Here is a 12,736-nt window from a genome sequence, read left to right on the forward strand (position 1 = left end):
GGGGTATAGTGCAGCTGCTGGCTCGTTCTGAGAGAATTCACAGCCACAATTTTTCTGTAATTCTCTTGTTTTTGTATCCTTCTGCAGTGAGGATGTTAATTGAGGCTGCTGTGGGTCATTTTGGACACTAGAAACCGGGATAAGACGAAGTCTCTTTCTTCACACAATACACAGCTGTTGGATGAGAATAATCTGCTTATGTTTTAAACTGTACGTGAAATGTAAAGGTGACAGAGTCCTTGGTTTTCCCTTTTTTTCCCCCTTTTTCACCCTTCACTGGGAGTGCATCACTCCTTTCATTTGTGAGTGCAATTTGGAGGTGGGGGATCAACCCACCTAAACATCATCAGTAATCTGAGGTATTCATGAATTATCTGAGCATTCCTTAATGAAACTTCCTGTTCTGTTTTTCTTTTATACTCCTTCAAATCTGTGTTACAACAGCATGGGTGTCACTGCCATCTTTGTGTGTGTCAGATTGCTTCTCTGAGTGCATTCCGACAGGTGTGTTGTTTTTGTTTTCCTGGCGTTTATTTTGCAATTTACTAGGAACATAATGCTTTACATCTGTATTTCAGTCTAGTTTGAACAAGTTTAGCTGAAGTAGTGGTTGAGTTATGGTTTTGATGGAATGTTTGTTTGGCAAGCTTTGTCTGTAAGTGCTTTGGTGTTTTCAGCACATAATATTTTGGGGCAGCCATAATGCAATTGCATAATCTTAAATTATGTGCCTTACAAATAACAGATGTTTATAAGGATTGAATGCAAGCCTTGAGCAGTTAAAGAATTTGGTGCATGATCTTGTCAGCATCTCAGGCTTTATTTAAAAAACTTTTTTTTTTCTTTCTTTTCATTACATGCATAGTTCAACCTAATATGAATCTTCTGATGCAGTAATGTGTGGGATTCATTTCAGGTTTTATAGAGGCTCCTTAATTGAAGTGTCTTGTTCAACTTGGGTTGCTAGTCTGTGGTTTCAGGTGACTCATTTGTGATCCTTGTGACATTTCACCCTCTATTCTGCCCCAAATGGTGGCCAGGAAACTTTTATTTAACAGGGGAGAGTTCTGATCACATTCAGGAAATGCTGAATATTGTTAAGTACTGAAAAAAGAGAGAGACACCCTTCTTTTGATGATCTGAGAGTGACTTAGATGCTTATTGTTTAAAACTTTTTACATGTGGCAGTTTTGGGGTCTGTTAAATCTAAGACTTAAACACTGCTAAAACTGTACATAACAGCTCTCCTCTCCCCTGTTTTTTAAATTCTTACAATGAGGTTAAAAATTTAAGAAATGTTGTATTGCAAGCAGTTATTTTTAGTGTTCTGCTAGCTTCAGGCCTGCCAGTGCTGCAGATGACAAATTTGGAGTGTTATATTAATAAGTGCCTGATCCTCAGTGAATTCACTTCTTGACTCAAACTATAATCCTGACCTTGATGATGTCCTGTGGTCACAATTATATATTGTAGAAGAAAGTTGCTTTTAAATTTCTTGTTAAATTCTGGTTTTTGAGATGTCACCAAGTCCTTGAATACCACAGATAACTTTTTCCCACTTGTGTTCATGATTTTAGCTGTTGCTTTTTTAGTTCTTCCAAGGCTGTAATTGTCCCTAATTTTTGTTTGTATGAAATCTGATTGTTTGTCACTTTTTTCTCTGGTCTCTCTGTTATCTTTGAACAATGTGAGTGGCAAACAGTAGTCAAGAACTATGATGGTAGATTGTATGTCGCAGTGATTTCTGTTTTGTTTTCCTTTCTAAAGTGTCCCAGTTCTTTTCACTTGCCTTTTGATAGTAGAAAGCTGATATTTTCAGTGAATTATCCATAGTGACTTCAGTTGTTTTTTTTCTTCCTGAAGGCTTAACAAATGTGAAGCCTGTTAATATGTAGATTCACTTGAGGTTATTTTTTCCCTTCCTTTTAAATTTGTTGGCAATGGATTTGATTTCACAATCAGCCTGTCACTGTGTAAAGCTTCTGTAGCTATTCACAGAATCTTTCAGACAAGTTTCTTCTGACTAATTCTGAATCTCACACTTTTTAGCTTTGCAAAGCTTATAAAAGTTTCTGTATCTGTCAGTTTCCTTCATGTTGCTGAGCATGGGTCAAAGTGTAGATCCTTGAGGAAGGTGATCAGTGCCACACCCTATTCCCTATTTTATTTAAGATTTTATTTTATTTAATATTTTATTTTATTATTTTATCCTTTGGTCATGATTTAAAAAATTTCATTGCTTCTGCTTATCCTCAGCTCCATATTTATTGATGGGTTATAATTTCCAGCTAACTTGTCATTCTTTCAACCTATGAGAACTTGGTTTCTTTAAGACCCTTCAATGAGAGATCTTGATCTTCTTGTTAACTTCTGTGTATATTCTTTAACTTTCTGGATATATCACATTGAATAATTTTTGTATGCTAAAAGAGTCTTAAATGGCTGGACCACTCTTTCTGGAAATCAGGGTGCTTTACTATGCACATTATTGTAACGAAATGATGATGTTTTTCTTTGAACAGGCAAGCAAAGTAAGATGAATAACAAAGTATCTCTAGCAGAGCCAAAAGGCACACCTTGTAGTTCTGGCAATAGCATAACTCTGAATGCGTTTTAACCTGTTTCATTATGCTGCCTCAGTTTCATTATACCGCCCAGGCTGCTGCACAGTAGAACTGGAAATATTTGAAAGACAAATGTTCCCTGCCAGTTGCGAGGCAACCACACCCCAACTTGTTTGCTCTTATGAGGGTGCATTTTTAATATTGTAAACAGTTCCATGTGGTTGCTGCGTAATAAGCTGATTTAATGAAGTTTTTGAAAGGAACATGTACTGTAAATCTCAGCTTTACTTAACAGGTTCTTTGTTTGAACACTTTAAACTGTTGAATAAAATGTGTGGCTGCAATTAAGTTTAACCGTGTACTGTGACACAGCTGAGGCAGCTCTTTGTGTCTGTTCCTTGTGCTCAGTTGGTGGGGAAGTCTCCCAGGGTGCTGTGTTCCCTGAACCTTCCTCCTCACCCTCACTGACTGGGTAAATCAATATCCTCCAAGTGTACAGGTACATTTTAGACCTGCCAGTATTCCAGTAACTGGCTTGGGTCCCAGTAGCTGGTCAGAGCTGTACTACTGTAGAGAGGTGCCTAGTATGAGTGTTTTGAGAGCCAGTATGGTAGTGTGAAATAGTAATTTGCAATAGATTTTTGGGCTATTGGGGAGGCATCATGTTGCATTTCACTTAGCAAGGGGAAGATGCTTAGAATAATTCTAGTCTGTTTGCCTTTAGAAGTATTTCTATGAGACTAATATAAAACATAAAAAAGGAAATATATTGGCTGGCCTCTAGGGTTGCAAAATGTCAAATATGCCGGTGAGGTAGTATATGAGTAAAGTTGTTTCTGATAGTGTCTCGAGTGATACATGTTAATTCTCAAGGGATGCTCTGAGAAGTCACAGTCTTAATGTAATTAGTGTTTCGTGCTTGTGTAAGTTAATTTTGCTTTTGAGAATTAATTGCAATTACAGAATGATGCTCTGTGATGTTTCTGAGATAAGTCTGTTCTCTTGTATTGCACAAAAAATAATTATGTGACTGCAAGATAAACCAAACAAATCCTCCCAGGATTTGTGTTGGTATCCACAAAGAGAAAATCCTGCTTTTTTGACTTGTTCTTGGGCATGAAATTGTGGGAATATTGGGGACACTTGATGCTTTTACCTAGGAATGACTTTATTTTGTGGTCACTGGCTGCATTGCTTTCTACCAGAGCATCTCATCTTTTATATCTGCATGCTTCTATAGTTAAAAGTAGTGCCTGATGGAGAAAATGCATATGTTGATCTCTCAAAGTGTGCCCTCAAAACATAATTATTGCTCAGTAATAGGCTAAGGAAATCCTTTATAGTATAACAGTGCTTTTTCCATTGTTCTATAGGTTCCTATGGAATTTCTTTTAACAGTCTTGTTACCTTGAAATGAATTCAGATATCCCAAATCATTGTTGCAGATGGTCAGCAAGCATACATTTTTTATTTAAGTTTTTCTGCTGCTTTAAGGTATCAAACTTTTTTGGTGGCAGCTCAGGTGCTGAAACACAGAATGGCATTTCCCATAAAAATGTACCAGATCATACAACTGCTGTGCAGTGATCAAATATAATTTTGTCTGAAGTGTGAGGAAGATGGGAAATGAACTGGACATGTTGTTCTGTGCACTTGAATGCCTTCAGTTTACCTGCTTTTATGCTTTTGATTACTGCTTGTCCTTTACTACTTTTTATATTCCATACCAAGGCAGGTCCTGGGACTCTGCTGTAGTTCAAAAGCAGTTTTAAGAATCTGCCTTGGCTTTCATAGGTAAGATTGTTTACAGGTAAAATAAATTTACGTACAGTACTTGAAGATTTTAGTATTATGAAGGTGGGGAAAACAAAATTTCCAAAACCCTGCCTAAAATTTTTTACAGACAAATTTCCACAATGAAATTCTCACTCTCTTGTATCTGCCTTTTATTTTGAAATTGATGCTTATAGGGTTCTTTCATTTATTGCTACTGACCTGCTCCACTGATGCTAGTTATTAGTGATGACAACTTCTGTACAGGGAGGTGACATGTGGACTGCAGGCTGACCATAAACTGCAAGCTGATTGTAAGGAACTGAAGATAACCTGTGAATTGACTACTGTAAGGAACTGAAATTAATCTGTCAACTACTTCAGCCAGGAAGCTAATAATGGTCCTTCCAAATTACCTGGCTGCCATTATTACTTGAAATGGAGCAGTTTTGGGTAATCTGGGAGAATATGAAATTTAGGAAATTACATGCTGTTTCTAGATTTTGAGCAAAGCTCTACTGTCATTGATGTATATTTATATATTTGCATATTTATGCATATTTTATTCAGAAACCCCCCTAACTTCTCTGTTCTATAAAGAATAGTCCTACTTTCTGCTATTTATTTTTTGTTAATTGTTGGAGGAGGATGTAGAGGAGGATACTGGAGGTTGGATGTAGAGAGTGTGATATGACTAACCTACATTACAACTATAGTATTAATTATTTTTTGTACTGGCTCTTCACTGATAAAAGAACAACTTAAATGTATTTTTGTTGTAATTAGCTGATGTAAGTAATTACATTCTCATTACACTTCTATGATAATCTGACTTTTAAAAACAGAAGCAGTATTATCTCAGTATGCCATGTTACTGTGTGTAATAGGCTATAAAAAAAAACAAAACTAATTTTGAAACTACGTTGAAGAAGGCTTTTCTTCGCACTTGGAGTTTTGTGTGCTGGTAAAGAAATTTTAGCAAGTTTTTTGTGGATGAGGGAGACATTAGTTAATGGATTTGGCAATAAAAGTATCTTGAAATTAATTCTAGGAATCTGAGGCATCCTTCACACATTCAAGAAAACATATATAATGTATGTACATTTAATTGTAGATGAGATCAAGCCTCACTAGCTATGTGGTCATGGCAGTTCACGCTATATGGGGTTTAGTACTGGAGCTGAATCTCTGTGGGCTACCTGGTCCAGAACAGTGTATTTATTTAATGAAGGGCTCTATTTCTGAACTTCCCTTGGCAAGCTGCAGTTGGCTACTGAGGCTGAAAGATTTAGTGTAGGATTTTAATCTTCTAAACCAACATACAAAATTTTAGGGATAGCTTGTAAGATTCTAAATTTGGGAAGCTGCTGAAGCAGAAAACAGTGCTTTTGACTGAAATGTATTTGAAGTAGTTTACTAATGAAAACATTTTGAGTATCTAAAAATCATAAAACTGAAAGCCTCCTTAGTATATGTGACTCTGCCAGTGAAGTCAGGAGCAGGTCTGTTTGATATTTCAGGGTCTCACCTGTGTACTGTACTAAGCCTTACTGACACATTAAGAAAAAGTAGCATTGTATTCAGATTTTTAGAAAAGTTTCATTATCAGAAGGGTTTAAAAGCAAAGCTTTGTTGCTATGACCAATTAATGTACAGTGCTATCCTGCCAAAAATTATTTGTTGTAGCTTTGGTTATACTCTATAACAAATTATGTTGAGATCAATACTCATAGTAAGAATTCTAATTTTAGACTTGTTTCATTTTTTTCAGAGTTTGTATTTCTAAGGTAGGTGAACTTTCTATTTGAAACTTTTTTCACAAAAAGTTCTTATTTCTGAGGGACAATTTTCAAACATATCTTTTGGGTATGAAATAGCTGAATGATGTGTTATAGTGACTTATTTACAATTGTACACTTGTAAACTGACTAATGTTTTACCTTGTGTTTTGCAAAATATGTTAGTGGCTTTTCATTGAATTTTTAAAAAAGTATAATTCAAAAGCAGAAAGCTTATCGGAGGAGAAAGGGGAGGGAGTGTTACAACCTTTGAAGTCCACTTGTTTCCAGAGCATAATTTCATGCAACTATACAAATGTTTAAACAAGGAAGCTTTGGGTTGATGACAGTTCTACATGGATAATGAGCAGAAGACTGTTGCATTGTATCATACAACTGCGGTGGTCATGAACATGTGCATTGAGCTTTTATTTATTGCCCTAATGTATAAGTGCCCACTTACTCTTTGTGGGGACACAGTCTGATATTTTGCATTGTAACTATTTTTACTGTGTAGAGTAGGGGTAGAAGATCTTTTACAGCCAAATAGTGTGATCCAGCTTCATTTACCTTATAGGTGCATAAAGACCAGGTATGAAGTTTAAAACACAAAGGTAATTATCAAAGAGAATTTATTTTTCCTCCCAGTTCCTAGAAGAATGGTAGAATCAAGAACAATACAGAACAACTTGAGAACTTAGTTCCTGTGCTAAACATTATTCCAAGACCGGCTTCTACATTATTGTAATAATATGTATTATTATAAGCATACATAACACATGTCTTTTTATATATGTGTATATGCATATTTCAGAGTGCTTATGGTCTTCATAATCAACAAAAGAGCTGCTGCATACTGTATGTTTATTGTCATGCCTGGTTAATAAACCTATTTAATAAAAAAAGTCCATTTGTTCCTGAAAAGTGTCTGGTTATAGAAATCTGAGTAACAAAGCCATGACATCCTTGTCTCTAAATTGGAGAGACATCAATTTGATAGGTGGACCACTCGGTGGATAAAGAACTGGCTGGGTGGTTGCACTCAAAGAGTTGTGGTCAACGGTTCAATGTCCAGCTGGAGACCAGTAATGAGTGGTGTCCCTCAGGGATCGGTGTTGGGACCGGTCTTCTTTAATATCTTTGTTGCTGACATGGACAATGGAATTGAGTGCGCCCTCAGCAAGTTTGCCGATGACACCAAGCTGTGTGGTTCCGTTGATATGCTAGAGGGAAGGAATGCCATCCAGAGGGACCTTGACATGCTTGTGAGGTGGGCTGATGCCAAACTCATGAAGTTTAACCATGCCAAGTGCAAGGTCCTACACCTGGGTGGGAGCAATCCCAGGCACAGCTACAGGTTGGGCAAAAAGGAAGTTCATGGTAGTCCTGCGGAGAAGAACTTGGGGGTGTTGGTCAATGAGAAAATGAACATGAGCCAGCAGTGTGCAGTCACAGCCCAGAAAGCCAACTGTATACTGGGCTGCATCAAAAGAAGCATGACCAGCAGGTCAGAGGAGGTGATCCTGCACCTCTACTCTGCTCTTGTGAGACATCACTTGGAGTAATGTGTGCAGTTTTGGTGTCCTCAACATAAAAAGGACATGGTACTGTTAGAACAAGTCCAGAGGAGGCCACGAGGATGATCAGGGACTGGAGCACCTCTCATATGAAGACAGGCTGAGAAAGTTGTGTCTGTTCAGCCTGGAGAAGAGAAGGCTGCATGGAGACCTCATAGCAGCCTTCCAGTATCTGAAGGGGGCCTACAGGGATGCTGTTGAGGGACTCTTCTTTAGGGACTGTATTGATAGGACAAGGGGTAATGGGTTGAAACTTAAACAGGGGAGATTTAGATTGGATATAAGGAAGAAATTCTTTACTGTGAGGGTGGTGAGGCACTGGAATGGGTTGCCCAGGGAGGTAGTGAATGCTCCATCCCTGGCAGTGTTCAAGACCAGGTTGGATGAAGCCTTGGGTGATACGGTTTGGTGTGAGGTGTCCCTGCCCACGGTAGTGGGGGTTGGAACTAGATGATCTTGAGGTCCTTTCCAATCCTAACTATTCTATTCTAATGGCTTGAGCTATGAATTAGGCTTGCAGCTGCATGAAAGTACTGGATTTCAGGAAATCAGCTTTTAAGAAATTGGAATAGAAGACGGTGTGTCTCTTACCATGTTTAGTTTAATGTTTCTATTCCCTGGTAGTAATGTTCCTATCAGAAGTATGTTACTCTGCAAAAGATGAGCTGTAAAATTTTATCACTTTGTATGCATCTATAAAGGACAAACTTGATGCACAGACCTCCGGTACTGTTCTTTTTATCCTTTTTATTAACCAATCTTTCCTTTTGCTCAAGATACAATTCCTCATCTGTTTCCAATGGCGAAGTATAGACAAAGAGCTTTGAAACCAATAATTACTTCAAGGCGTGTGAGAGAATATCTTGCATTGGAATCATCAGTCTATTTTTGCTCATGCTTGCTGTGAATGTTTATTGTATCTTCAGTGGGTTTTTTTCCAGTGAAAAATAGGGTGGGGTAACACAAACACCATTTTAAAGTTATTTATTTTGAGTTACAAGGCCTAAAGACTTTGTTACTCATCAAGAGAAATTAATTTTCGGAGTATGGATTCTGATGTTTGCATATGTCTTATATACTAGGCTTCAGTTTGGGGTAATATTTTATTGGCTTCAGTCCCCATGTAGCACAGAGCTGCTTTGTGAGGAGCACTGACTTCTTTGTAGCCTGCCAAAAAGAGTATGTGGGTTGGCGGCACAAATGCCATCCTTTGGATGGAATTTTTTGATGCCAGGATGAAGCCACAAAAAGTGGAAGGAAAAAACAACAATGCTGAATCTGTTAAAAATAAAGTTAGTCCTTCAGTATATAAGTAATGAAAAATAAAAGCCAATGGTATTTCTTAACATTTAGATACCATAATACTTTCCAAAGCCTTTTGAATTGTGGGTGGTATCTTTCAAAAATAAAACAAAATTAAACATCAGTAAGTGTGCTGAGAGTGAGCATCAAATATTGAAAGGAAATATTACCTAGTTCTTTGAAGTTCTTTGCCTTCTGTTTTCAACTCGATTTTTAGAGTTACCAGGTGCTTTGCAATGCAGTATTTGGTTTGCTACCTCAAGAGGGAATAATACTAAAGTCACCATGTTCCTTGACCCAAGTTTTGTGGTAGTTGTATAAGGCCCTTGAAGTTTGTGAGCACAAAAGACGGGGTGAAGGGCAAATCATGTAAGTTATTTCATGAATGCAATGGGATTTGAAATGTCTGAGAATATAATGTTTTCATTAAATATCCCATTTCCTACTACATAGTTTTCTAGCACAGATACTGATTTCCCTGGTGGTGGAAACACATTGTTCTGAAACCACAAGCAAAAAAAGTAATTCAGCTAAAATTTCACGAAGAGTTTTAAAATTAAAAACCTGTATTGAAGGTGAGCTTTGGTCCGTGTAGGAGGTTGCAGAACTGAGTCCTGAAATTCTCTTAAATGTGCTTTATGTTCAAAAGGCAACTCCCACAGTATGGGCAGTAATGTTCTGTGTAGTTTTGGTTTCAGCCAAAGGTAAAACAGGGTCCCATGCCTCACCATAGGGTTGAGGCTTTTATCAAGGAGGCAACCTAAAATTGCACTGCTGCTACATAATTTCTTTCTGCTGAAGTGTTATACTTGCCTTCCTTGGAATTGTATTGTTAAATTGGCATATAGACAGTTAATCACACCAGGTCATGGATCTAAGCAGGCTTTGTTTTTTGTCTACTTTTAGTTTTTGCCTCTCAGTCAGAGCAGCAAAGTGATCCAGCTTGCTGCTTACTACATACTAGTTGTGGACACAAGGGAGGACTGAGATTCTGTGACTGAGACAGAGCATCTTCTGCCAACCAGTGCAGCGCTGGGTAGTCCTAATGCAGTTGTGAAATTTCAATATTTTACTGCTTACAGTGTCACAGAAATTTACTTTTGCACACCTTAATATAATCAGCTATGTAAAGCTTAATGAGCTCGACTTCGTTTGGAAAGCTTCTTAAAAAAGCTTCCAAATTCTGAATCGCTCTCTTCCTTCCTTCCTTTTTATCCTTTATAAAAACAATCTGAACTATTTTCTACAGTTTTTTTGCATCAACTTCCTTTCTGTATCTGACCAGTATTTTCAGAAAAGAGATAATTATGACAGGTTGCTGTGTTTTTTTTTTTTAATGTAAAAAAATCTGCAAGACAAGACTGTATTGTCTGACAGGGCTTGTTCAGTTAAAGTAAAAAATAAAATAAGTTTGTTTTTCATTTTACATGGTGATAAAGCCTATCAGCTCGAAAGAGCTATTTGTGCTTTTTACAGCATATTTTTGAGGGAATGTGTTCAAGTAAACGTCATATAAAGGAACTATCAGAATCACAATTGGTTAAAAAAAGCACACAGCATTTTCTGCATATTTAATTAATCATTTTGTTTGGTATTTTTTTGCTATACCTTCATAAAAGATTATTGTATTGCGCCTTAACTAGATGTTGTTTTTTATAAAATGCATTGTGTAACTTATTTGTTCCTTGGCTTCCTTATGGAAAGGATGTCCTGTATTTGTTTACATCTGTGGATTGCTATACTTTCTCATCAATGTTGTGATTGTTATTGCATTTAATTTTCTCACACTTTTATGATGAATATATGCGATAGCGAGTTGTTGGACTGTTCATCACAGATGTTTTGAAATGAGAGCTCAACTAAAACCAGTGGTAAATGTGAAATTAGCAAATATTTCTGAAATTAGTAGTGTTAGACTGGGGGATGTTCAGATTGGGCACATGTCGGCTGCAGAAAGAAAGGTGTGAAGCAGACACAACATGTAAGTATTGTTAAGGGAAGGAGACTTGTGTAGGGGCTTTGTGTGACTGGGTTAGGGTGCAACAGTGTTCTGGTAATTCTGGATGTGTATTCTCCGCCTTTCCTGTTTGTACTTCTAGAAAAAACAAAAAAAAAATAAACCAGGCTATTCAGTAGAGCTTCTTCTAGGCATCAAGTATGCTCATTTGGAAAGTAAAAGTGGCAGAATGTCTCTGGATTTGTGTCAGTTTCTTTATTCCTTGCTTCCAAGTAGGTGGTTTTCAAGAAATCTTACAGTCCTGTGTCTGTTAGAGATAAGAGTAAAGCAAGAGTGCTGGGAAACAATTTTAAGTCACTTACGTGAAATTTAACTTGAGATTCTGCTTTAGAAAAAAGGCCATATGCTGAAAAATGTCAACACATGTTCATAGGAATGAGTAATTGTGAAGTGGAACTTGACTTAGCTCCCTTACTGTTCATATTCATTTAAAAATCCCTGAAGATTATTTTTCTAAAGTAAATTGCTGACATTTGTGCAGCCGCTTAGATAACCAAATCTTGTGGTTGGTACAGAATAGCACACTATTGGGCTGTTAAATAGAAAAGATAGGGATGATTTCTAAATGCATGTGCTAAAAATAACTTTCCAGAGTGTAGACATGAGTGCTACTGTGAGCATGGTGCAGATGCTCATAATTGCCTTAGTGAACATGATGTATTCTTTTTCTATTTAAAAATGGCAATGAAATATGCTCTGTCACTGGTGCTGAATGCACTGTTTCATTAGGAATTCATAGTTTTGTGTCAGTTTAGGAGGATCTTGGGTTAGTTTGTCACTGAGCTGAAAAAGCTGAAGTGACTTCTGGATGGTGTGGGACAGGGCTATAACCAGTGTCATCTGGCTACTCTGTTAGTGTGGAAGGGCACCAGTTGCTTTCCCTCTCCCCCCCCTTGTATTTATAACAGACAGTTTGATGTCAAAACTACTGCCTGTTTTGAATCTGGAGGCTAGAGGATTGCTTTTGCTCAGTCATAATGAAATGTATTTTCTGCATGATTCTGAGACTCTACCTGTGAACATATAAGGAGCAGTGAGGAGTGAAATAAGGACTGGATTCTTTGGCTTGCTTTGAGATGCTTGTGTTCAAAATCAGTTCTTGTTTCCTTGGGTTTATTTTTTACCATGTTCCCAGTGCATTTCAATTTATTATTGTCATGGTTTGAGCTGTAGCAGTCATTTTTCTCCTTGGTAGCTGGTGCAGTGCTGTGTTTTGACAGGCTGGGAACGGTTGCTGATAGCAAGTATGTTTTGTGTTACTGCTCAAATGTTTGGTTTGTCCAAGGCCTTTTCTGAGCTCATGCTCTGCCAGGGAGGAGGGGAGGCCGGGAGGAAGGAGAGACAGGACACTTGACCCAGGCTAGCCAAAGAGGTATTCCATACCATAGCATGTCATACCCAGGATGTAACCGGGAGAAACCCGGAAGGACTGGAGAGCTCTGGGGGGATGGAGGAGGTATCGGTCGGTGCTCGGTCGGGCAGGGTGGGGTGAGTTATAGGTCAGTGGCTGGTGAGATGTTGTGTTCTCTTCACTTGTTGTTTGCTTTATCATTATTGTTTGTAGTGCTGGTGGCAGTAATGATTTATGTTATACCTTAGCTATTAAACTGTTCTTGTCTCAACCCGTGGGGGCTACATTCTTTGGATTCTCCTTCCTAACTCTCCGTGAGTCGGGGGAGCAAAGGGGGGGAGTGAGTGAACGAGCTGTGCAGACTTGGTTTAAAC

At 37.9% G+C, this 12,736-nt stretch overlaps 1 protein-coding gene across 3 annotated transcripts in view; it reads left to right on the plus strand.

Moving 5' to 3' along the window:
- SIPA1L1 (signal induced proliferation associated 1 like 1) overlaps positions 1-12,736 on the plus strand; it is a 219,205-nt gene that overhangs the window by 23,187 nt on the left and 183,282 nt on the right. The window contains exon 1 of one of the 3 annotated variants that reach the window (XM_031051950.2): positions 195-210. The exons of the other annotated variants lie outside the window; for them this stretch is intronic. The gene's annotated coding sequence lies outside the window, so the exon portion shown is untranslated. Of the gene's footprint in view, positions 1-194; positions 211-12,736 lie in introns of those variants that run through there. 3 annotated transcript variants of the gene reach the window in all.

Source organism: Melopsittacus undulatus, chromosome 4 (genome assembly GCF_012275295.1).
Source record: "Melopsittacus undulatus isolate bMelUnd1 chromosome 4, bMelUnd1.mat.Z, whole genome shotgun sequence".
Taxonomy (NCBI): Eukaryota; Metazoa; Chordata; class Aves; order Psittaciformes; family Psittaculidae; genus Melopsittacus; species Melopsittacus undulatus.